Raw genomic sequence first — 25,299 nt, forward strand, 5'->3', positions numbered from 1 at the left:
AGCTTAAACTCGTCAGACTGCCTGACAGAGGACTTCAGTTGAAGGCTAACGTTAGGTAGGCAACTGTTAGCGTTATTTGAGGCTTTTGTAGCTGGTTTCATTTTATTGTATGTCCCTAGGGTGGCAGAAATATCAAGCTAGCTTTTTGTTAATGTAATTTAGTAGCTAGTCTGATGCTTGAAAAACCTGGTTTTTAAGTGAAAACCTGGAGTAAATGGGTGCTTTACACCTTATTAGTAACCAAAGATGGCTAACGTTTATGCTAGCTAGCAAACTTGCTAACGCGAACGCTAGCTAACATAGTAGCTAGTTAGCTTAGTAAGCTAACATAGTAGCTAGCACCTGACCTCAGTAAGCTAACACCCGCTATTATTACACCATCCAGACAACAGTGGCACTCATGTGGCTGTATTAAAGTGTGGTTTTATTAACTTCACTTTCACTTCAACATGGGGCAGACTCAACAACACCCCTTCTTCTGTGTCCTATTAGGGTCATAGACAGGTTATACTGCCACCTACTGGCGAGTGATACACTGTCCACAAATGCTATTAAACCAAATGTACCAGTCTGTCACCAAAAAGAGAACTCTAAAAATGATCATTACAGGTGCCACAGTCCTCCCCCGCAAGTTAAATGTTGTCCTCAACATTAGTATACATTTACTGCACCATAATAATTATTGAGCACTGCAACAAAACTTAACTCATAACTGCGATATTAAAGATACCTTCCTGAATTCAACATCTCACTTAATGGCAATGGCTTTCTCATAACAGTTAGGACAAGTAAATGGTTTTAGGTGCATTTTGACAGGTTTTACTATTACATTACATGACTATTGCAGACCATGTGACCTCATCACACTCCACTCTTTAACAGCACAAGCATGTAAACTCTAGTGTAGTTTAACCCTGAGCAGAATGTTACACAATTTCTCCGACACAAAAAATATTTGTGTTATGTCACTTTATTCTCTCGAGACATCTGACTTATATCGACTGAAAACACTCCAGTTATATTATTTAAATACCACAACTTAAGACTTAAGAAACTTCTCAGTTTCATAACGCAGGTAACACTTTTTGAAAATATTAATAACTTATTACCCTTACAGATTTTGTTCTAACCAGGTAAGCATGAACAAACTATCACAGTACAGTGGATCTGTAAATCAACATCACAGTCAAGTTTCCTCTGTCACTTCCATTCAGATCTGTGCCCCTCACTCCTTATTGTCCCATGACACACATTATGGACAGTAACTGCTCAGTGCACAAACAGTCCATGTTACTGTGTTCATATTTTACAGAATATTCTGCAGCAGTCCATACTGAACCTAATAACAGATGGTCTTTCAATAGTTTCCTGCTGGAATAATGGTAGGATAATGCATGTGTGTTCTAATCATAAGTGGAGGTGGCCAGGGCACACTGTATTGCTATAAACTGTAGAATTATATTAATATGATTCAATACACATTAAGGTAGATATTTTGGATAGCGTGAAATGTTAGTATATGTCTATATCTCCCCATTAAATGACATGTAGCCAGCCTATGAATAGACACACAATCTGGGCTCTTACATGAGAGGACCCCTAAAGTAAAGAGTGCACTGATATTACAGTAAATTAAACCTGATATCTTCCTGAGCCCCGAACTTTTGTTTGGAACGCATTTCTAATTTCTACTAGGTATTTGGGATAAGTAGTACCTGATAAGTATAAAAAACTAAGCAATGTCAGTGCCAATTCAGTCCCAATGTCTCCAAACAAAATGATAATAAAGTCCCAGTGTCCTCAAACGAGTACTTCCTAATTAACAGTGTCTTAGCTTGTTACTGTTGCTAAAATTGGTCAAATGTGTTGCCATATCAATCTACAAACATTATTAATCATAAATAAACAAGTGTAAATCATAAAATGTGATCAGGTTTTGGACCTGTCCACTTTTGTGTCAGGATCGGCTGCCATCTTGTTTTTAACGTGTATTTGTGTATTGTGCTGTTACTACCACTAGATGGCACCTAAAAGTGTCCACGAATGAGGACAACTTAGGTTAAGTAAAATGAAATATAAGGTCAAGTAAACCCAAAATGTGATCTCAGGAGGATTTGACAGTCAATGCTGATCAAAAGAGATCTTACATAGTATTATGAGCGCTTAAACATACACTATAAGAAAATACCTTAGTTGTATAACCTCCTTAAAATGTTAAGATTATATAAATATAGGAGTGATTTATAAGAGTATAAAATAAAAATGTAATTTTAATCTGTAATGGGCCAGCCAAGCTCACATACTGAGGCAAAGTTAGGTGATCTGATTTATTGCATTGCATGTAGATTGAAACATATTAAAGGATTTATATGCATTAACTTGTTCAAATGTCCCTCAGGTCATCCTCATATGTTGGGGAACCCTTGATGGCTCTCAGGAGGAACCCGGCCACCACTGTGGGAGCCCCTGCTCCCTGCTCCTGTGGAACAAGCAGGTCTAGCGCCCCCCTAAGTTGACAGTTATAACCCTTCATCCAATCCACGGGGACAGGACCGCTGCTCTGTCAGTTGCTTTCCCCGCTCTTGAGCGCCCGGCGATGCGGTGCTGAGCAGGTGTGAGCATCGTGAAGGACACACGGACGGACGCATTTGCCCGCTACGGAAGGTAAGGACACGGGGAACAGTTGGCGGACACGGTGGGAACTGGTTATTTGACATTATTAGCAGAGAAGCCGGGCGCTGCGTTTTGACAGCTGGGAAAATCAGTGTTGTTTACAACAGACTGAGTGGGATGCGCGGATGGGATGGAGCTTATGTAGCCCTCCGCAATGCAGAATTGGACGATATGGCTACGAAGAAACTGCATTTTGCATGTTTTGTGTGTCGTGCTGACAGATGCAGAGAGATACTGTGTGCAGTATCTGACACATCTTGGCGTGATGGGCATGATGCTGTTACATGATGTGCTGCACATCCTGGCGTGCACTTCCCTCCCAAAAAATAGTCGATGCCCACAGCAGATGCAAGGGTATATTTCAGCATACGGAACATCTGCTTGGAAGCATTAAGTCTGAGAATTAAATTCAGCGTTCATTAGACCACGCCAGAGGCCATAGTCTAATAGCGCCGCACATACCGATGATTCAAACTGCCGCCTGCCTCACAGCCAGAAGATTAGGAAGCAGCCGACGACTGTAAACACTTTCATCTGGGGTGGAACTAAAACGCATGTCCTGGTGTTAGTGCCGCGATCGATTGAGGCATATGGTTCAGCTCTGTCATCTCTGCTGGCAGATTGAGGCGGAGTGCTTAGTAATGGCACATAGCAGGGTTATTCTGTCAGGATGTCAGGTGCTGGAGAAGGTGTCATGGGCGCGTCCTGACTCACCAGACGCTTCTGTTCATGCTACATGTTGCTAAAGTATCATCTAGGGACTTCTATAAGTCCTAGAGAAATTAATGGCAAAGAAGAATGTTTCATGCTCATCCACTCATTGATGACAGTAAAAATGATGATGGCAGCCTCACACAAGTCATGAAACTATGCACAAATTCACAGTGAATTACAAAAATCTCAGATGCAATTCTTTGACTTTGTCATTGGTGTTCTGCATCTGTGTGAGACTCATTGATTGGAAGTTGTTTTTAAACCCATCCATCTGAGTAAACAGCCCCAGTGACTCATAAGCTACATGGTGGTGACGTCTGTCTGCAACTCAAGATGTTTGCCTATATGACCACATAATGCGTTGGTATTTACATGCAAACACATTTATGGTTTTCGTAATGCTGTTGACTAATGGCTTGAGTGCATAGCTCCCTGCAGCAGACAGTAGAGTACAATTTAAGCCACCTCAACCTTCCATTGTGGTTTATTGAGCTTGCGAGGCATATGATTAATGATGTGATCAATATCGCCAAACTAGAAGGCAATTATGAAACGTTATGGGCCTGTTTGTTTATTTACAGTTCTTGAGTAGTTTTGCTTTTGTGATAGGCAGAGCTGGCTGAATCAGCATCTGGTGCTTTGGATTATTTGTCTCAGATTAACATTTTAAAGATAGGTATATGGAGCGGTCTTATGGCAGTTCCTGTAAGATCTGACTGTGGGGCTCGTGTTCCCACACCTGTTACTTCTCTACTCAGTATAAAAATGTTTATATTTTCACACGATCATCTGATATATGTCTGACCTGTTTCTGCTCCTGGGCGCTGCGCACAGAAATGTTTTTAAGACACTTTTTCATGTCGGCGTTATTTACCATTCAGTGCCATGTGTGATATTCTTCACAGTGTGTTTGTCCTGATTGAATCAGAGCCATAAACGTGGCACAAAATGTCAGAGGAATTCCGCGGCCGCCTGTCAGGTGGAGCACTTTATGAATCTTGTAAGCTTGACTGCTGCTAATGCATCCTGTGCTGCCCTGTGTACACCCTGAGGACGGTCCCTCTCCTTCATGCTAGGTGAATGAATTTACTCTGCTCGGAAGTAGGCTAACCTATACTGCGCTGTGCAAGGCATCGTCTTACATTTTTTACCCCCCCCTCGCTCCGCAACGAAATATGTCTGAATATAGAGTTTAGAATTTTGTAATAAGTGTTCCCCCGCCAGCATATTGGCTGTAGGGCCGCAGTGGCTTGAGGAGCCTGCATGACGAGGAGCTTTTTACATAACACAGTACCCTGCAGGATGTGGCTGTTCTGTGATGCATTTTAAGGCTACAGCCTCAGCCTCCATTAGTGTCACAGTCAAATGACTCCACATAGCCGCACACTTATTTCTCCTTTGGTTTGAAGCCTCAGTCACACACATCTGCCATGTATTGGGGCAGACAGGCTAACCTCACCTGAGGCAGAAAATAGAGCTGTCTTTAACATCCCCATCTCCACTTCACCTCAGGTCAGCATGTGGCTTATGAACATGAGTACACAGGTGACAGAGATTTCTTTCACTCATCTGGTGTATGCATGTTTGCTGCAAAATTGTGCAATGTGTGAGAGAAAAGTTATTTTAATATTCAGCAAGACAATGATCTTTCCATTTTCCAGCTCAGTTAATGTCTTTATACAAGCAGCATTATGTGGGTGCTCAAAGCAGAGCCTTGGATGTTTGCCATTTAAGATTAAGTAATTTCAGAGTCGTTTTAGGAGATTAGATTTGTTTCCAGATGTCCTTCTGAGCCCTGGGCGACAAATTCTTGGGCAAAGAGTCAAAGCATTAGTTAAAGAGAGGAAGACAGATTTTGCATGCGATTTTTAAAAGGACTCTTAACTGATTGGCAGCATTGGCATTTGCCAGCAACAGGGATAGTTTGTTAGGCGATGTTTGTTCTGTCACACTGACTGGAGTGTCAGTCATGCTGGAGGGAATACGTCCTGCAGACTTGTTTCATTGTTAAATTGAATGCACAAGGAGAGGATATGGCAAGATGAGACAGCCTATGCACATGGACATTAGTGCGCAGAGACACACACAAGCCCTTACTGCTGCAAACTGTCTCCACTGCATGTACAAGTGCTTTCCTTCGTCCTGCTGACAAAACATGCGATGCTCTCGTCCTGATGCTTCCTTTAGATTGCTCAGCAATTTACACACCGGCGATCAATAGCGAGATCCACTAATGGTACGGCAGTGAGGCAGAGACATGACGTCGTCTGTGTTTGCCTGGAGACAGACCTCTCCACTGTTCATGCCTGAGGAGCAGAAAGGGCCTCAGTCCCCATCTGCCATCTCTGGCTATCTGAATGCAGTTTGCACCAGACCCACCATTGATTCCCCCACTGTGGACAGCTCCGTGCTCTCTGCATGCACGTGACTCTATAGATCTGATGTGTAGGAGACGGAGCTAAGTGGGGAAAAACTCATATGAACAGTGCACGTTTGTATCCCACTTGTTGACTATCCATGTGAGCAGTGTTAGACTAAACTGTAAGTGTAGCAGTTCTTTTGATAGTATCATCTTGCAAAATTAGAGCTGAAGTGACTTATCAATTAATCGACTGACAGAAAAGTAATTGGTTTCATTTAGGGCTGGGTATTGTTCAAAAATGTGATACCAGTGCCAATACCAGTACCCTCAAGTGATACCGATAACAACAGAGTATTTCATTCCATACCTTTTGCTGTACTTCATTTGATACCCATCATGTGAATGGAAGCATTCAGGTACTTTTGTATGCTTTGGTGGCATCTTGACACGCCAGACTGCCAACTCCATCTAATACACAGCACTCGACTTCACCACAGTGCAGACTATATGTCTTGTAGCTGCTGCAGTAGTAGTCCAATCACAGGTCGCATTAACTTGAAGAATGCCTGCAGTGACCGGCAGCAAGCAAAACCAAACAGAGCTGGATACAGAAACGATCGATGGTAGGTATTGTTTGAATGGAGAATTCTTGATTCTACTTGCTGCTTGGTTATCTCGATCGATACCTCAAAGATATTGTATACCAATAGCAAAAATGCCAAATACTTGCTGGTTCTAGCTTCTCAGATTTAAGACATTGAAGCATTTCTTGTCTGATGTTGTAAATTGATCTGCAATGGGCATTTTTCAACATTTTATTGACTTAGAAATTCAATACAGAATTTAACAGGCAGATTAAGTGCCTGGTAATGAAAATGATCTTTTGTTGCAGCCATAATGGAGCTGTCAGCATTCATAGCCAGCTGGATCTCTGAAGCACCTTACTTTGTTTTATATGTGTAAGATTTTTTCTCTCAAACCAGTCACTTTCTTTGACTGAATAAGGTTTTGTTGCCGAGGCTGATGTTCTATTTCTGGGGCCACTGTTGCCTACTTGAATCTAATGATTTCGAATAGATGCTCCCAGCACTTCAGGAGGCTAGTTACTTTTAAAGGCAGACCCTGTATGAATAATTATTCAGCCACACTGGATTAAAATTGTTGTAGTGTGTGTGTGCACAAATGCATATGTGGCTCATCTACAGTAGCTCTCCTGCAGTCTGTGATTTGTGCCTGCCATATCTGAGATCAGGATAAAATACAGCCTGCAGAAATGGCCTTTTGTTGATTCACACAAATGAAGCACAATGCTGAAGATAAAAATAGATGTATTTGATTGTAACTGCTAGCTTTTTGTCTATTTATAGTATTAAAGCTCCTGGAGAAAGATGTTATTCATTCACTGACAAGGTTAAAAAAAAAAGATTTTGCAAAAATGGCTCAGTTGTAAAAACATCAAAAACCAGACTCCCCTAAAGATATAACTTAGAGTGCCTTTTATCATGGAACATTTAATCTGTTCTTCTTCTTTTTATCAGTGTGATTTTGTTGATAAGGTGCTGAGCTTCCTCTGTGACTCTGGTGGCTCCTACAGTTTGTCTATCTGCCAAAGTGATGTCTTATTCAAAATCAGATTACTCCATTTCCATTAAGATAATGTAGACCAGACAAGCTGGTCGTGTTCGGAAATTGCCTGGTATCTCCCCCTGTCACTCATGGGGTGGGGGGGTAGGATGACATTGATCAATGTCATCAGAGTGTTATCTTGAAGTGGGTACAAGTTTCAGGTTCAGTGACAAAGGTTTGCCTTTGTCTGTTGGGGCAACTCCTCAAAATCACAATTCAAATAATATTAAGAATATACTGAGTTTAAGTTGTTAAGACATTATTTTGGCTACATTTAAGAGCAATTAAAATCAGTAACTAGGTTATATTTGATAAGATTTTACTTCATTTTTCTAACTCATTGCTCGAGATATTTTTAGTCTTTACAATCAAAGCAAATCTTTTGGGATTCATGGACTCAATTAGAAGGAGATTACAAATGTGTGCCCTTCTCCTGCTAATTTCTGTTAACAGTACCATCAGCCTTTTTAATTTTTTCAGATAATATTTGACTCCCTTCATTACAATATCAGCACAGAAATCAGTTTGTTTGCTTATTAGCTGGGCCAGCCTTATCTGGCTTCACTGGGACGCATTCAATTTCCGTAGTAATATCAAGTGTTATTTGCCTGTCAACCAGCTAATTGCATTTTGCTTGTTGTTAACTCCTAAACAAGGTTTGTGTTTAATGATGATAAGAAGTAAAAGTGACAGTACTGCAAGGTTAACAAGTTCACAGGACAGTTTTTCCTAATTAAATAGTCAACTTTAAGCATCTTAATGTGAACGGTCTTAATTAAACTACTCCTCAAAGTGTCAGATTACCTCTTGTGTATTTGTTCAACATTTCACTGAGCAGAAATACAGTGTCGCACACACTGGACTGACTTCTCACATGGGAGTCTTGAGCCATCTGTTTTTGCACCTTCCCAGGCGCAGTCAGATGCATTGTTTACAGGGCTGCTGAGAAGCTGTGCAGTCAGACAACACTACATGCTATTTTGGTCCCATACGAGATGACTTTCAATTTCATGCAATCTGAAAATCGGTGACGTGTGTCTGATTTGTTCCCTGGGATTTCAGCCAGAGTGTTGCAATGTAGAAAACTTCTACAGTTGTTAGTAACAATCAAATTCCTCATCTGCGGAGAGATTTTTCTTTCCTTTCACAGCATAACAAAACATGTGATCCACATCATAATGAATGGCAGAGATTGTTTGTGAAGACCTTTGAGCAAGCAGCAAAATTAAGGGCTAGCTTTGGTGGAGGAGACGTTTTGGATGATGAAAGATTGGAACAGAAATAAGCACCACCTTTGATGCTGGCAAAACCTCACCTATACAACCATATCCCCCCTGACAGTAATTTATTCCATAATCTTCACATGAAAGCTAGTATTTAGCATCATTTTAAAGATTAGATTACCTCTGTATCCTTTGTCATTGATATTCTCAGTAATGGGCTGCATTGTTTTGGATTTAATCCTATTTAATCTGTGTTTATTGTGGGATTGTGAGAGCTTACTGTAGTTTCAACCGCTTGCATTGTTGTCTTATAGTGCTGAGGATAAAGGACAAGGCTGATGGTGCAGGGAAGTGTCCAATTAGGTATGAAAGCGTCTTCCTCACTGGGGCCAAGCCACTCTTGGGGCTTTTGAGCAAGGCCTGTTGCTATGGCACTGGGAGCATGTGTGGAAGACAAGAACACAACTTCATCTACATGCTAGTTCAGCATACACGGCTCCCAGGCATAACCACACTCCTCTGCTTATACCATCACCTATCATGTATACTGTTTGTTGTTTTTCGTGCTATCTCAGCGTATGTTGCGTCATAATGATGATGCATGCTCTTTGTGGTTGACAGGTCGGCCATGTTACTGCAATAGCCTACTAAACTAGAGTCATGAACTCCCCGCCAGAAAATAATGAAAAATTGAGAGGGTCAAAGGGGATTCTTACACTAATCAAAAGCGTCCTTGGTGAGATAAATACTACTTCTTTAGCTGGTTGACCTTTAGTCTTCTGCTGGAGGGACCGTATGTGTGAGAAGTGTATGGATAGAGGGCTAATCGCGGAGAGAGCCCAAAGGCGAATCCTCCTGGCACGTGCAGTGAATACTGAGGGAGCCGAGCTCTCGGGAAGCCTCATTATACATTTAGGGGCGTCCTGTTTTCCCTCTCTCTGGACAGCTGGACAGCTAAATTGTTTGTGGATCAATAGTTTAGCTTCCTACTGGCTCCACAGAGTGAGTGAAGTGCATTTAAACCCAAGAAATCCCATTACCCTTGGCAGAGATGGGAAGCATAGCACTAGGGGCCTCAGCAAGTGCGATTGCTATGCCCATTATTTAGTCTCCCTGTTTGTTTACCTGCAGTGCTTCTGCTGAGACCACCCATAGTCATTTAACGCTCGTGTTATCAATTTTGCTTCGATTCACCATTTTTGTTGCTACACAGCTTCATCCAAACACATCCTGTGATATTCCTACTTTGTGATATGTTTTCAAATAATGTGTTATGCACTGTATTTTTAAATCATTCATTGGATGCTGTCATGTACGGGACACTGAGAGGTCTTTACTAGGATCAATTGAAACATATAGGGTTGTGTTGCGCAAGCTGATTGTATATTAATGCTGCTTGTTATGACTGACTCCTGGCTGCAGCCTATCTGTATAGATGCAGCACTTAATAGAAAATGCCTGTTGTTTTTCAGTTCAGCTCTTTGGCGATGTAAAAGGCAGAGAAAGAGAACGAGTTGAGAGAGAGAGAAGGAGGGGGTCGGGGGTATAATGAGAAACAGAGAAGAACAAAACATTTGGAGCTCCCCCTTCATTCCTTAGATCAGTGTAACCAGAAATAAAAGCTGTAGCTGGTGCAAGCTCTGGGCTGTGGGCCGCCGCTGTCCTCTCCTGGCTCCCTCGCTGCGCTGCCGGTGCATTTGTGTTTCACTGGTCAGCCTCCGAGCTCCAGGACCCAAGGCTGCATCTCTACAAGAAGAGCCCATTGATGTGGGCAACATTAGCATTCGCTGTGGGCGAGCACGACAAACAGGTTGGTTTTCCGTTTCACGCTAACAAACCTGTTCTCTCTGGATCCTCTCAAAGGGTCTCAAATCAACCCTCTTGTTGCATAGCTAATGAGTGTGGATAAAAGAGGTCAAAGAATGCTTATGTAGGCCTCCTCAGTCCAAGCAGGGTACTCTTTGTATAAAGTCTTGCCCTGCCAACTGCCACGTCATGCCAACACTGTCACATCTGGCTCACAACCTTACAAGGTGATGTAACCATCTGCGTCATGTTTTCTGTAAGTGCTTGTGGGACAATACACCAGCACTAATGGCTTCCGACAAACTACCCTAAAACGTCCCCGAACAAAAGTTGTTCTTTTCGGCTGGCATATCATTATTCAGATCTGAACCCAGCATTCTGAGGGAATCTGGCTGACTTATGCATGAGATTTGTGCACTAATTATGCTGCAGATTCTTTTCCCTGACTTGGTTCGTAGCTGCAGGAGCTTTTGTTGCAATCTGCTAATTCATGCTGCTGAAATTATCCTCACAATTTTACTTAGCAACAGCAAATCGCCCCCGAGAAGAAGCGGCTAATATTAACCCATGAAAAATAACACATGCGATTCATCTCTCATCTCTTAATTATCATGAGTCAGACTACTGTTCGAGCGAGTCATCCTTATGCCAAGAGATAGAGGTTGAGGGCGAAATGGATCGAAAGAGAATTTTAGATCTTTTCTTCTTTTTCTTTCTTCTTTTCTTTACTGTAAAGGAATTTATATAGACAGTAAACAGGCTGATAATGAAGATGAGAGTGAAGATACCTCCCTTATTATTCTCATTACTGGCAGTCTAGACTGAGGGAGGTGCCAAAGATCACAACATCAACTCCCTGCTCGACTGAAAATATCTCTTTCATTATTCCACGGAGAGCCCTGCATGCATATTAATATGGCATTTGTTCAGAGTTCACATGGACATGGCGGTGGACAGCCTCCATACTGTATGTGTGGGCCTCGTAGTGAAATGTGTCAGTCGTATAGCGGACAGTGTCACCGGTTGGATTATTCATGAGGAAGGTGTAATGACTGTGAGTGTAGGAGAGGGCATCCAGAGGTGAATCTGACTGGGAGAAAGAGCACTGAATCCCCTTTTTTTCTGCCCTCTCTTCACACACACACACACACACACACACACACGCACACGCACACGCACACGCACACACACACACACACACACACACACACACTCGCACACACGCCTTTGCGGTACTCTGACTCTTATCTGCAACACACAGCTCCACTCATGCTGCACACACAGGGCCATAGTGTGTGGAGGACAGAAGGAGCGAAGGGCACAGCGTCACAGTCAGGCAAGCACACATACACACACCCCCCCCTACATACACTCATAAACACACACACACAATTATGCACAATAAATAGAGGGAGGAGGGTTTCTTAATTCCCCTGCAACAGAGGACAACAAGACAAAGCAAAACAGTGCTCTCCTATATGACTGAAGGGGAGTGGAAGCTACTCTGTGTTCGGAGCGACTGCTGGAGCACTTAATGTTATTCACATTGACCCATGACCAACCAGATTATGATTTGACTCCATTACAATGAAATGAAAAGTTTGCAAAAAAATAATGCTGCAACCAGCTGTATGTATTAGGCTTCCAGCTTAATAACTTCTAAATCACATTTCCCACCGAAGGGGTTTCAACAAAACACAAAACTGAGAATATTTTTTTAGAATGAAAGATTTTGATTATCAGGATGATACTGTGTGAATCACAATTATTCTGGCGAGGACAGTCACGAAATGAAGTTTTCATATTGTCCTCTGCGTAGTGTATATGTGATAAGATTATGTCAGTACGTGAGCAATGCATGCATAGATCATGGCCATTGGTTGAATAGTTTCTAGCCTTGGAGAGCAGCACATCAGAAAGTGTTTCTTTGTTCTTGAAAAACTGTAAGGGATATTTCTTTCTTTCTTTGAGGAGAAAGGTTGACTCTTCTTCTAACTTCTGCTGTCTTGTGTTCAAGGTCTGTTTTCCTTTATTGGGATTGTGCAATAATAAAATACTGGCATTGTTCAATTCTGTGAACCGTGGATAAGCCACATTTGTAGGTTGTTGTGTAGCAGATATGTTGAATTTATGTTTCAGCAGCCCTGTGGTTAATCTGTGGTTACATTAAGGCACAAAAACAACCTTGTTATAATAGGAAAAGATCATCCATTTTCTAACCGCTTATCCACTTGAGGGTCGCGGGATGCTTGGAGCCTATCCCAGCTGACATTGGGTGAGAGGCAGGGTACACCCTGGACAGGTCGCCAGACTATCGCAGCACTGACATGTAGAGACAGACAACCATTCACACCTACGGACAATTTAGTGTCACCAATTAACCTATCCCCAACCTGCATGTCTTTGGACTGTGGGAGGAAGCCGGATTGCTAATCACCACACCACTGTGCCGCCGAAAAAGACACAATCCCTGCTGGATAATCAGTGATGTCTCAGTAACAATCAATTGCTTTTTATAGCACTATTTCCGTTGGAAAAAACACCCACATTTGGGGGCTGAAAAGCCGCTGGAAAAAGAACTACGGGCCGCTAAAACACACCCACGTTTGGGGGCTAAAAAGTAGCAGGAAAATCAGTGACGGGTTCCTAAAAACACCCACAACAGGATTCTGCAGTGGCCTTCAGCTTGGCAGGTGTAGAGGAGTCACGCTGTCCAGCATCCCCTCCGCCTCCTGATGATAAAGTCAGCTCATATGCTACATTACTTTACTTGTGTCAACCTTTTCCTCTGATGACTGGGCTTATTATTACATGTGTTAATAATTTCCACGATAACAGGAAACCAGCAGAGACACCAGATTACCTTTGGACACAGACAGGGTAGCTGTTTCCCCTATGTTTCTTTTTTTACCAAGCTAAACTAACCTTCTTGTGGCTCCAGCTTTATATTTAATGAATAAACTTAAAAATGCTATTGATCCTCTTCAAAACTGAAATGATTGAAAACGTTTTTTGCCAATACCATGAAATATGAGATCTGCTGAATAAATTATTGTAGGTTATTTGTTCATAGTGTTAAAAAATAGTTGAAAATCTTATGAAAAGTTATGAAGCTAGTGCTCAGTGCTGTAGTTTTACTTTACACTGGTGTGAATACAACCCAGCATAATATAGGTGAAAGGGCCCTGTGAGTGCTGTTAGGGCAGTCAAGCAAAAGCATCAGTTTGAAGCATAATATATGAAAAGTCTCTTAACCTAGTTTAGCTTGCTTGCTGCTTCTGGAGGGAACACAAGCTTGATTGGAAATGCTGTAAACCATGTCGCTGCGTGGGCTGTTATCTGAGCTGTGTCTTCAGCAGGTCGGACTGTGCACAAACAGCTCCCTAACAGTGGGGAGATGATTTCCTTATGTAAAGCAATAATCTTGTGATCTGAATGCCAGAAAGCTCCCACACATCTGTACCTCCTTATGCTGACACAGCCAAGTAATGTCAGGATGTACCAGTTTTGTGTTTGAAGTTTTCAGTGTTTGAAGAGACAGCACATTAGCCTAATCATAGTCGCAGAATTATCTACACAGTCGGTTGATCATGGTCTGGCATCGCGTTCTAAGCGCTTCTTTTCAATACATCTCCTTCTGTTCTCCTCTGTTGTTTAAGTGGGCACCTGTTCTGCCTTATGAGCCTTGATCACATGGTGTGACTTGGCCAAGAGGCACCAGATGACTCAGGTCTTTGCCCAGGCTGTGCTCATTGTCAGTCGGCACACACACTGCTTTCCAGCAGGCCGTCTGACTGTGGCCATGTGCTCAGTGGTAAACACAGGTGACTGGGTCTGTTGACATGGACACTGTGTTCCGAACATGAATGTATGGCTGCGTTCGCATTACAAGCAACTACGGCCCAAATCCGTTTTTTTCTGCTCTGGTGTGACATAGATCTGATTTTTTCAGAATTGTGTGGACACAGAAATCTGATTTTTTTCCGGTCAGATCTGGGCCACTTTTGCATGTGGTCTCAAATCCGATAATAGCTGACCACTGTCCATGTGACCACTGTGATAACGGTCATATTGACATTCATGTGTGTTTTTCCCATACATCCATGTTTTTGTCACGTTAGACTCAGATGACCCGCAGCACCATGCAGTGTCACAGCGGTCCAGAAGGATGCTGTGGGCGTACCACTGCTGCAGCCGTTAGCCAAAAGAGCCTGAATGCCAAACGCTTTCTCACGGGGACAGCTTGCGTACATTTTTAGTGTGGCGGTGGCAGCACTGTCATGAGGCACTGACAGAGATATTGGATCATGACCCTAGACACCCTAAGGTTTGGAGAAACTGTTCCTCTGTGACGCTGCTGACTCCTCTTCCAGCTGCACTCACCACTCTCTTCACAGAACTACCAGCAACAGCTGTTGATAAAATTGCTTCAAAGAGCCATTACTTCGAAAATATGCTAGACACTCTCCCACACAGAGGCACATGGCTAATCATTATGCACAATGACATCATTGGACCTTCCCACTATGGTGATCACTCAGAGAGATAAGGCTTGCACTGCCCGAATGCCTGTTTTGCAACTGTTTTTATTGTTGTTCCAAAGCACATGTGTGTGCTGTTATTGGTTGCATGTGAGGCATTTCAGGGCAGAGATGTGTTCACACAGATGTCAGCTATGTGTCATTTCAAACATGTTTGTTAACAGTCTTGGCAGAAAGATCTGGGAAAGTAATCTGAATTGAAAATTAAAGCTTGTTTATAGTTTAAGTTTAAGTTTGTAATGTGAATGTAGCCTATAAGATGGTGGAGGGTCTGTTCCAAGAAAGTCTTCACAAATGAACTGACTCTTTTAATTAAAACAAAGGAAACAACCAGCAGAGAAACAATAAATTGGATCATGTGCTCACATTCTGTATTGTATCAGCAAATATTAGCTTGGCCGGCTGTCATGCTCAGGTTTTTGGCAATGTGCACAAGAGCTCATGCTGACTGTTTTTAATAGTATATGCAGCTATTCAAGCAAGGAGCGCATGAGTGCCAAATAACAGGGGAATATTATTTTACACATAAATGCACCCATTGAGAGATACTGTGCAGCTTGCAGTGGCACAAGTAGTAGAGGAAGACTTCCTGATGGGTAGGCATGAATATGCATGGCACTGCTTAAAAGCACTGGCATGGACTAATACAGTATGGCAGTCAGTGGCTTCACAGAGCAGGCTTTGTCTCGTGTACTTTCAACTCTGGAGGAGGTGTCTGAGCCTCTTGTTTGCCCCAAAGTGCCTCTGCAGAAGTCTCAGAAAGAGAAATCTCTAATCTTGCTAAAGAATTTCTTTAAATCTCATAAATGCAATGAGGAGCCTTATTTAGTGTTAATTATATTTCCTCACTCACTACTTAATTACTTATTTATCAGTAAGATCGTAGAGTGTTTACATTCCCCTACCCAAGTTCTGAATTTATGATATTTCTTTTGGGATTCATTGAGTTTGAGTTGGTTTAATGAACCGTTAAGTGATAAGTTACCAAAGTAAACAACTCAGCATGTGTCTGGTGCACCAGAGATCTTTAAAAGGGCGCGTTAATCTTTTCTGCCAAACCCTCTGTGGTCTATATTCGAGACAGACAACAATGCTGTTTAGAGAATATGTGGCAAGGGATTTGTTTCTCTTTTTTCATTTCCTGGAATAATCTGTCATCCATCCACATCTGCCTTGGAAAGAAATCTAGAAATGGGAAATATCAGAAGTAAACAAATATCTGCAGAGCTCGCTATCAAGTTCTCCAAGCTGCAAATTGGGCCATGCTGCCCTCGGCAGTAGGGCTGCTGTTGCATCAAAGCTACAGTGGCACTGGGAGTTAACAGCCACATTGGCTTCACCAAATTAAATTATCACTCCCAAAGCTTCAGCACGTCCAGTGCATGCATCAGTCTGCAGTCCCTGTCTGCCTTTCCTATGCCTCTATTTTCATCTGTTCTTCCGCAGTCTGTATGTCGCTGTGAGGTTTGACGTAAGAATGTGAATGAAGCTGTGGCCGCAGGATGCTCTATAGGGACAGATTCTGCTGAGAAAAAAAATAAACAGATCTCGCTATTGGGCACATCCAGACACAATGTTCTTGTTCAAACACACAGCACTGCTGATCAGGAGGGAAGCCTAGGACATGAAAATGTATACTAGTTTGTATTCTGAGCAGTTGAAATTTAGGCAATATGAAACCTCAGTGTAATTGCTGTGTTCAAACATTAAAAACTCTGCTAGATTGCCTAATGGCACGAAAGGACATTCCTTCACAGCATAAGGGCCTGTGCAGACTCTAGTGCAAACAGAGAGGTTTCACAATAGCAAAGGAAGTGAAAGGCCAGTGGTATGATGTCCAGGGGATTCTCCTGTTCAGTAAAGTGGAACAAAGGAAGAAAAAAATCACAGTGGAATGAAAGTGGGGGGAACTTGCAACACCCAGTGTGACAGATGCTAAAGAGGTTGAAGGATCATTCTGGTAATGTTCTATACTATTCTATCAGAATCACGTTGTACCCAACAGCACAGACAGTAACTGACTTTTTTCAGAGCTGCTGCAACCCGTTCTCAAAAGTTGTAATTCATTAACATGCATGCTGCACATGGTTTAAAAGCACCTGTGTTAAGCTAACTAGTAGACTGGCTCATCCCATGTAAATCTGTAATAATCACAAAGTCAATAAGTAGCTCACAAGTGTAGCATAGCAAAGCTAATGCTAACCGCTTCATATAAGTGGATGAAAGATGCTAAAATACTTGGCTTCTTAGTCTCGAAGATATAACTCAAAACACAAACATGGGAGTCGACCCTAGCCTGCAAGTTAGCTGATTAGACAAGATAACTTGCAGGCTACTGAGGTAGTTGATAATAAGATCAAAAGTTTCACACAGAAAAGCTAATGCTAGCTGTTTCATGTAAGTGAATGGAAAATGCTACCACGATTAGCTCCACATTACAGGGGTGTAGTTTAATAAAAACACAGACTTGGGCTGACCCTGTTTGCTGGTTGGTCTAGTTAGCTTTGTTGCCAAGTGGGGTTCGATACTTTTTTCCATGACAGCAAAATGTTTTAATGCCAGTGACAGAAAAGAAATTAAAAACGGTAATGCTACTTGAGTGAAAAGTGAACAAGCAATCGAGCATGAGCTGGTCACGCCCCCACAATCCTGAAAAATGGCTTGAGTAGTCAAATGTGTAATTTCTAAAAGTTTTTTTGTAGTTTTTACTCAGATTTTTGTGGATGCCTAAGACACCCATCTTATATATCATATATTCATTTTTACTATTTCAAGCTTCCACTGGCGTTAAAGGAAAGTTCCAAATATGTTTGTGTATGTTGTCAATTATAGTTCTTGAAAGAAAGAATATCAGAATCAGCCAGAATTGGAATTGGCAGATCAGAGTTTTGAAAAATTGGAAATCAGAAAAAAATATTAATCGGGGCGCCCAGTTGCGCACCTTGTAGAGTGGGTGCCCCCATGTACTAAGGCTTTGTCCTTACTGCAGTGGCATGGGTTCAGTTCCACCCTATGACCCTTTGCTGCATGTCATCCCCTCTTTCTTCCCCCCTCATGTCACTCTTAACCTGTACTATCACACAAAAGAAAAAAAATGCACACACATAAATGAGTGACATTGTTAGACTGGCTGACATGTACCTTCATTACCGATAACATGGGCAGCTTATTTTTGAGTCTATGTCACATACACTAGCCTACCGTAAATGTTCACTAGCAAACTAAATCCATGTTTAAAAAATACTCAGACAGAAGCATCATGCAGTCATTTTTGTTAAATAATTGCCAAAAAAACCTGCATTTTTTCAAGTTAAAGTATATATTTTGGACCCATATCTTTCTCCTCAGTGGGAATGAATGGGCTGGGGGCTGACAGCCACACACAGCCTGGGGTAGTCAGACAGTTGAGAGGCTTAAAACACTGTTGGTTTTGGTCTTTTCATGGGCTTTGTTCACAAAAAGAGAAAAACAGAATAACACCAGACTTAATTATTCCTTAAGTGACACACGACTTTGTGAGAAACAGTGGGGAACATAAGCACTAACAGCAGCACTGAAAAGGAGGCTCTTTCTGTAATCATTCTAATTATGTGGTGTCATAATACCAAGGTATCTGCATGGCATTAACGAATCAATACAGTGCGAGTTATCCAGCTGCGCTGATTTAGATTTATCTGACAGACATCGATTTAGCTCCCGATGGATTCCATTTCTCAGGCATTGTTATGTGTATCCTAACACATGAGTGAATTCATTAATACATGTAAATGAGTGGCTGGTGTCTCGCCCACTTCCACAAAGATGTTGCTGTGTCTCTCGCAGTGAAAAGCATCTTGTTTGGCCTGTGACCGTCACTGATTTACGTTGTGTCTCAGCCGTCATTATATTCTCATGTGCTTGGAAGGTAGCCTACATTGTTTCCTGCCATTTTACAATCAGTGTTGCTTGTGGTGAAAAGGTCTGCTCAAGTGTTGAGGCGAGGAAACACTGGACTCTTCAGCTGACTTCACTTACAGTGCAGTGCACACACGACTTATTCATACACATATCCACCCACACACTCACTCACTCACCCTTGAGTTGCTGAATTTCTCTGACAAAGCTGCAGAAAGTGGAGGAGTGTGAGGAGGATTTTTTGGTTTGATTGTGTGTCAAAGCATTGTGGAGGAAGGTAAAGATTACAGCCAGTCTACACATACAATAGCTCTGTTCCCGTCTAATAGTCCGCCCTTGAAGACTCCTCCGTTGAAATCTCACATGTAGTTTGTTCAAATGATCGTCTGAGCAGACGTAGATAATGAAGCAGAGTAGCCCAGAGGTGAGATGTTGCTTGTGATGCGGAAAAGGAGGGAGTGGGCAGTTAGCTGGCAGTGGACACTGTTTTCTGTGATTAGGCTTGATGCGTGTACAGACATAATTAACAGACAGCCTGGTGTTCAGTGCTCACTTCCATAATCTATTGTTCGAGGGAATGAGATCATGTTTGTTTATATTGAGCGTGTTTTCATCTGAGTGCTTTGCCGTGAGAGAGAGAGAGAGAGAGAGAGGGAAAGCAAGAGGGAGAGGGTGTCAAATCTCCAGGACAGTGGGAGACACAAAACGTGGGACCTGGGCTCTGTGCTGTGACCTTGTTTGCTAATTAAGTGTCAGACCTATTTTTCCACTCCAGAGAAAAAAGCTCATATCTTAGGGCTTACATTGCCAGAAGGCGATGGGAACACTCGTTTCACCACCGTTGGCTGGCTCCTCAGGGTCTCTGTCTCTGTGTGTGGGCGTGTGAGTATGTGAATAAAAGTCAGGAGTATCATTAGTAATGCTACTGTATGGGCAGCCCTTCCTCATGAATACTGCATAAAGCTGTGAACATAGATGTAACAGCACAGTATAATGCTGCAAAAATGTCACTGTAACTGTTGCAAGTATTGGCTCCAGTGATGTGTTTCACACAGGCCCAGCTTGGCTCACTCTGAATCCTTACACAAACCATGAATTTGTCACATGAAAGACAACTCAAAAAGCAGACATGAGCAATAAAGCTATATTGTAATATATGATTCAGTATGGGTGTATCTTTAAGGCAGTGTTCTATTTAAATAATAAGATTTTCCGAGCTTATTCGAGTGTTCCAGCTCAATAAAATGAACAGTGACTCATTCTACTTGTTTGTGCAGCATAATCCTATTTAAAGCTAATCGCCAGAAAATTAGTCTGCAACTATTTTGATAACAGTTCAGCAGAAATGTACTTGTCTCATGTTTTAAAATGTGAATATTTTCCAGATTGCATAACCTTGAATGATATTGTATTTAATATCTTTGTGATTCGGACTGTTCGTAAGCACATCTGCATATGTAACTTGGACTGATGGGAATTATGTTGGTATTTTGTGCTGTTTTCTGACATTAAATAGACAAAAAAAAGGACTACTTGAAAAGATAATCAAAAGGTTAATTGGGGGTGCAATGATACATTGATATGGATTGATATATGAATTCAGTGATCAATGATTCAATGTTACTGATGTAAGCTTGATACATATATAAGATCTGCCTTTGTTTTGAAATACTCTTGGCACCTCTGTGTCACCATTTTTGTCCAAGCACGCCTCCGTCTAAACATTTAAACAGCGTTGGTGGCCAAGTGCCAGGCAGATAATGGCAAGCAGTCAAGAAAAAGACAATGAGAATATCTACTAGGGACGGGCATGAGTACTTAAGTACTCGAGACCTCGATTTGGACATCAGTAGTCATTCGATGTTTAGAGTTTTCACAATCATACGAAAACATATATAATTACCCTATTCTTTATGAAGACTTTTTTTGGACAGGAGGCAGTGATGTAACTGCTGTCTATGAATATCTGCACAGATTTGTTCTGCAAAAATGATGTGTGTTCAGCGTCTTTAGTCAGACATCACTCGATCTAACATTGCAGACAAAATGGTGACCAGGCATAAGAGTGATGTTTGGAAGTATTTCAAGACAAGATAAACAAAATGAATGTGCAGTGCAAGCTGTGTAATGTTAAACTTGTGTATCATCGTTATTTCTCCAGTCTTTGCATCAGGGAAAGGTTCACTAAGTATTGGAATGCTCAATAATAATTTAATGTAAGTACTCAAATGTGGAAATGACCGAAAATGCCCATCCCTAATATTTACTGATATCGTTTCATATTGATCACAGGCCCTTGAATTGAAACAAAATGCAATTGAACCATCAGAAACTTTGTGAAAGCACTAGTAGTGATCCCATGTCATTATACATATTTATATTAAGGTATTTGTTTTTAAATATAAGAGTATTTATGTTTGCAAATTATCTATAAATGGTTTCTCGGGTTGAATTCCAGAAAATGTACGATATTGCAGAATATAGCGCTGTTGTAATAAAGAGATGCAGACCCTGTGCATCCATATGACTGAGCCCTACTCATACTGTCTGACTATAAGTGTTGAGGGACATCATATATAAACACAGATTGTTATCTCTTTTCACTATCATCAATCTGCTATCGCCTTTATATCACATTCCAGGTTCATCATTGTGGCTTAAAAAGTTGTTTTCTTGACATGTTTCCTCTTGTCTCTTTGCATCTAGCCGCCCACTTTACATTGTATGTGTTTTGTTCAGCGAGCATGAAAATTGCCCTATTTAATGACGCCCTCCCATGTTCCTCAAGATGCAACTGAGAACAACTCACTGACCCTTCCTATCAAGGCTCCTAACTCCATAGAAGGTGCTGCTTTAAGTGAACAACAGATTTCTGGTTTATCCCCATTGTGCCGGACATTGTTGCTTGCTAATGCTACAGGGCATAAGTAATTGTTTGTGCAGGCCCAAAAAGAGCAGCATTGTGCGTGTGAGACATGTCAGTCACTTGAATGACAATATTGACCCATATATGAAGGCCTGGGTCAAAGGAGGGGCAGGCCAGCCACAGCATAGGGCGGATATCTAGTCTAATGAGCCTTAATGTAGCACCCAGTGGCACAACATGCGTCAGAGTGTGGCAGCACAGATCGCCAAGAGGAGACAAGATTTATGTGGGTCTTTGGCAGATTCTTCTAGCTGAAACAATTGTGTATTTATTTGTGTTTACTGTTGTGTAATACAGACCACTGCCTTCTGGATAAGAATGACACGCATGAAAACCTTCACACATGTACACACACATTACTAGAGACTTTTATTCTCTCTTGCTCAGTCTTGCTCTTACTTCTTTCCCTCACATAGATACAACCCCAAATTGACTAATTCCTAATTCCTAACCAATAAATCCATATGTTAATTGGATTTGCATGCATGTAATGTTGGACAGGACAGACAGAGGGCAGGAGAAGATGGACTGACTCCCCAAGGGGGAGGGAGGGAAGGATGCAGAAAATTCAGTGTGACTCTAAACCTTATTATCTTTGCCTTGATGACTCCTCTGGTGCAGGAATCAATACAGCCTGACTGGCTCCAGGGGCACGGGGCCCACTACAGGAAGCGGATATCTCCAAACTATCCATTATGGATGAGAGGAGGAGTGTGAGGATGGAAAATAAGAGGAGGAGAAGGACTGGGAGACAGGGCCAGGACAGAGGGATAAGAGGGTGGAAATACCGGAAGAGGGGGAAATGAATATGTGATGAACAGTTTGTCCTTACGTAGAATGAATGAGGATGAAGAGGAGATGAAGGTGGAGATTGCAGTAGGGCAGTGAGCCTTGCAGCTGTTTTTTTTTCCCTCAATGTGTCTACTTCCTGCTGTTCGTCCAGTGTGGTTGTAATATTTATTTCCAGCTGAGGGAATGGACGCAGCCCTAACAGCTATCAAAATTAAATTGTCGTCTTCCCTCCCTCTCACAGTTTGTTTTCACCCCTGCAACTTTTTGTATTACTTCTTCCTCTTCTCCTAGCAGCAGCAGCCCTCCCATGGTACAGTACATACTGTAGTCTTCTTACTTCTCCTTCCCTGCTGTAATTTTTTTCCTCCCCACTGTGGCTGCCATGCTTTCTGGCCATACCCTGCTATCACTCGTCCTCTCTTTGTAAAACACATATGCAACCCCAACCCCCCTCCTCTCTATCTCTCTCATCACTCTCGTGCTCTCTTTCCTCCCCCTCCACTGTGATGTGAGGTCACAGCTGGGGAGCCCTATGATTTGACAGCTAAATGTTTATGTGAGTGTGCATTTGTGTGTGTGTGTGTGTGTGTGTGTGTATGATGCAGGGGGCTCCTGTGCCACTGACTGCCTGTGATAGAAGGGGGCAGGATGCCATGACAGCGGTTGCTAACCAGCTCGAGCAGACTAGCAGTTTATCCTGAGGCATACTGTAGCGGGGAGATATACAGCTGGCTCCACTGCTGCCAAGTCAACACTAAGGGGACTGCGGCTACAGGCGTGTTGGGGTGCGTGTGCATGCACCTCAGGGCTGTGTGCTCGGGGAACAGAGGTGGGTGGCAGAGAGGGCTCACTGTTTGGTTTGTGTGTGTGTGTGTAATGTGTGGAGGAGCCAGAGTGGGGCAGAGAGTTAAGAAGTTTGCTAGTTTCTCTTGGGTTATTGTAAAGTGAGTGTATGTATGTATACTATATGTATGTGTGTGTGTGTGTGTGTGTGTGTGGCACAGCTCAGCTCTGCTGGCTCCGTGATTTTGTCCTCTGCAGAGGGAATAGCTCATTATCTGCCTCTCAGAATGAAACGTCCTACCTCAACACTGCAGTGCTGCACGCTGGAAGGATGAACCTATTGAAGCATTGTGTGTGCACGCCTGTGTGTGTGTGTGTGTGTGTGTGTGTGTGTGTGTGTGTGTGTGTGTGTGTGTGTGGTTACTGTACATATATATGTTAGTATGTAGGTTGTTATGAGGAAAGAGGTGGTGGGTATCAGAGTATTTGTGTCCCTGTCGTACCTCCTCGTCTGTGTCTGCAAGAACATCATGCAAGTGTTTCTGAGTCTTGTCATGTTGATATTTTCTTTACTTGAGGCATTACTCGCACATGTTTGAGCCGTGCACCCAGGCAGCCGCTGGTTAAATATTCATTGCTTATTTTCATTGTTTTTGTGCTTTACCACTGTATCAGGTGTACATGTACAGTGTGTGATTTATTTATATGAAGTCTCAGCTCTGAGGTGTTTGTCCTATATGCCCAGCGTAGCCTATTAGGGCAAGTTGTGGTGTAGCTTCATCATATATGCTGTGATAATGTTGTGCTCTATATAAATGAGCATTGTTCATTCATGTATGTGGCGTTTGCAGGCCTTAAGTGTTAGAACGGTGCTGGAAATGTCACTCGTGGTGAGTGTTTTTCCAGCTCAGATGCTGCTCCACATGGTGACACCATATGATGCAAGTCTCTATGACCTTTTTGTAATGACTGTCTATGCATAATTTTATGTCATTGGGCTTGTGTCTTCCCTTACCCTCAGAATCCAGGCTCTTTCTATGGTGTGAGAGTCAACCGTGCATGTTTAAAAGGTGGTGTGATCAGTAAATTATGGTAATGGATGGACACTCTCAACCAAATGAGCAAAGTGAATACTGAATAAATGACTTTGGGAAAAAGTTAATTAAATGAAAACCCAAGGTCAAATCACTTTGGTCTGAATTTTCCAAATGTGTGTGCCCATTAAATGCCCTGGAAACCTATTTTCTCATTTACCTTTTTCTATAGGGTTCTAAGTGAACAGAATTGTCTGAGTAGGAACGGCTCTGATTATTTTGCATGTTTTCCTCTGTGCTTTTCTCACTTGTTTTGATCTGGGTCGGGCTCAGCTGGAAAAACGGGATGTGACTCACACACCAAAAAGGACTGAGCAACATCTTAATCATGTCTGACAGCTTTTGGGATGTTTGCCGATGTCAGCGGGTCACTGTCAATCACATCTGATCAAAACACAATTACACAAACACACGCTCCTCATGAAGAAGATTAGTACAGTCATAATAGATAGTAAACCTGTTACAAGTCATAACCAAGGTGGGGGTTTTTTTGACGTCATGAAATCAAAATAGATGTTTGAGTTTTTTTGTCACATATGTCTTGCACTGACCGTCTCCAATACTCCAGTTTCTGGCCCAACAATAACAAAAAGTTACCTTATAGATTTTCCTTAGGTTTTCTTTATTTTAAAGTTTGTAATTTCCCAAAAACGACCTCAGGGATTTCACTGATTTATCATCCAATAAAACGCTTTCTAATGGATGAGTAAGGCCCACCTTTACTCCTGCTCACCCTGTTGCCATGTTTCCACCGTTAGCATAGCAAGCACAAGCTGTCACCATTACGGCTCAGCCACCTCTGTGTTTGTATGTTACATCATATTGACAACTACATTTCTACCGTCACCGCGACAAGTCCCTCCCC

General features: G+C 42.1%; 1 protein-coding gene across 1 annotated transcript in view; it reads left to right on the plus strand.

The window, feature by feature from the left end:
* Window positions 1-2,420: 2,420 nt before the first annotated feature.
* Window positions 2,421-25,299, plus strand: part of LOC125887748 (contactin-1a-like) — an 89,603-nt gene continuing 66,724 nt past the window's right edge. Inside the window, exon 1 of the mRNA XM_049574805.1 lies at window positions 2,421-2,664. The gene's annotated coding sequence lies outside the window, so the exon portion shown is untranslated. The remainder of the gene's footprint in view (window positions 2,665-25,299) is intronic.

The sequence above is a fragment of the Epinephelus fuscoguttatus genome, linkage group LG4, assembly GCF_011397635.1.
Source record: "Epinephelus fuscoguttatus linkage group LG4, E.fuscoguttatus.final_Chr_v1".
Classification (NCBI taxonomy): Eukaryota; Metazoa; Chordata; class Actinopteri; order Perciformes; family Serranidae; genus Epinephelus; species Epinephelus fuscoguttatus.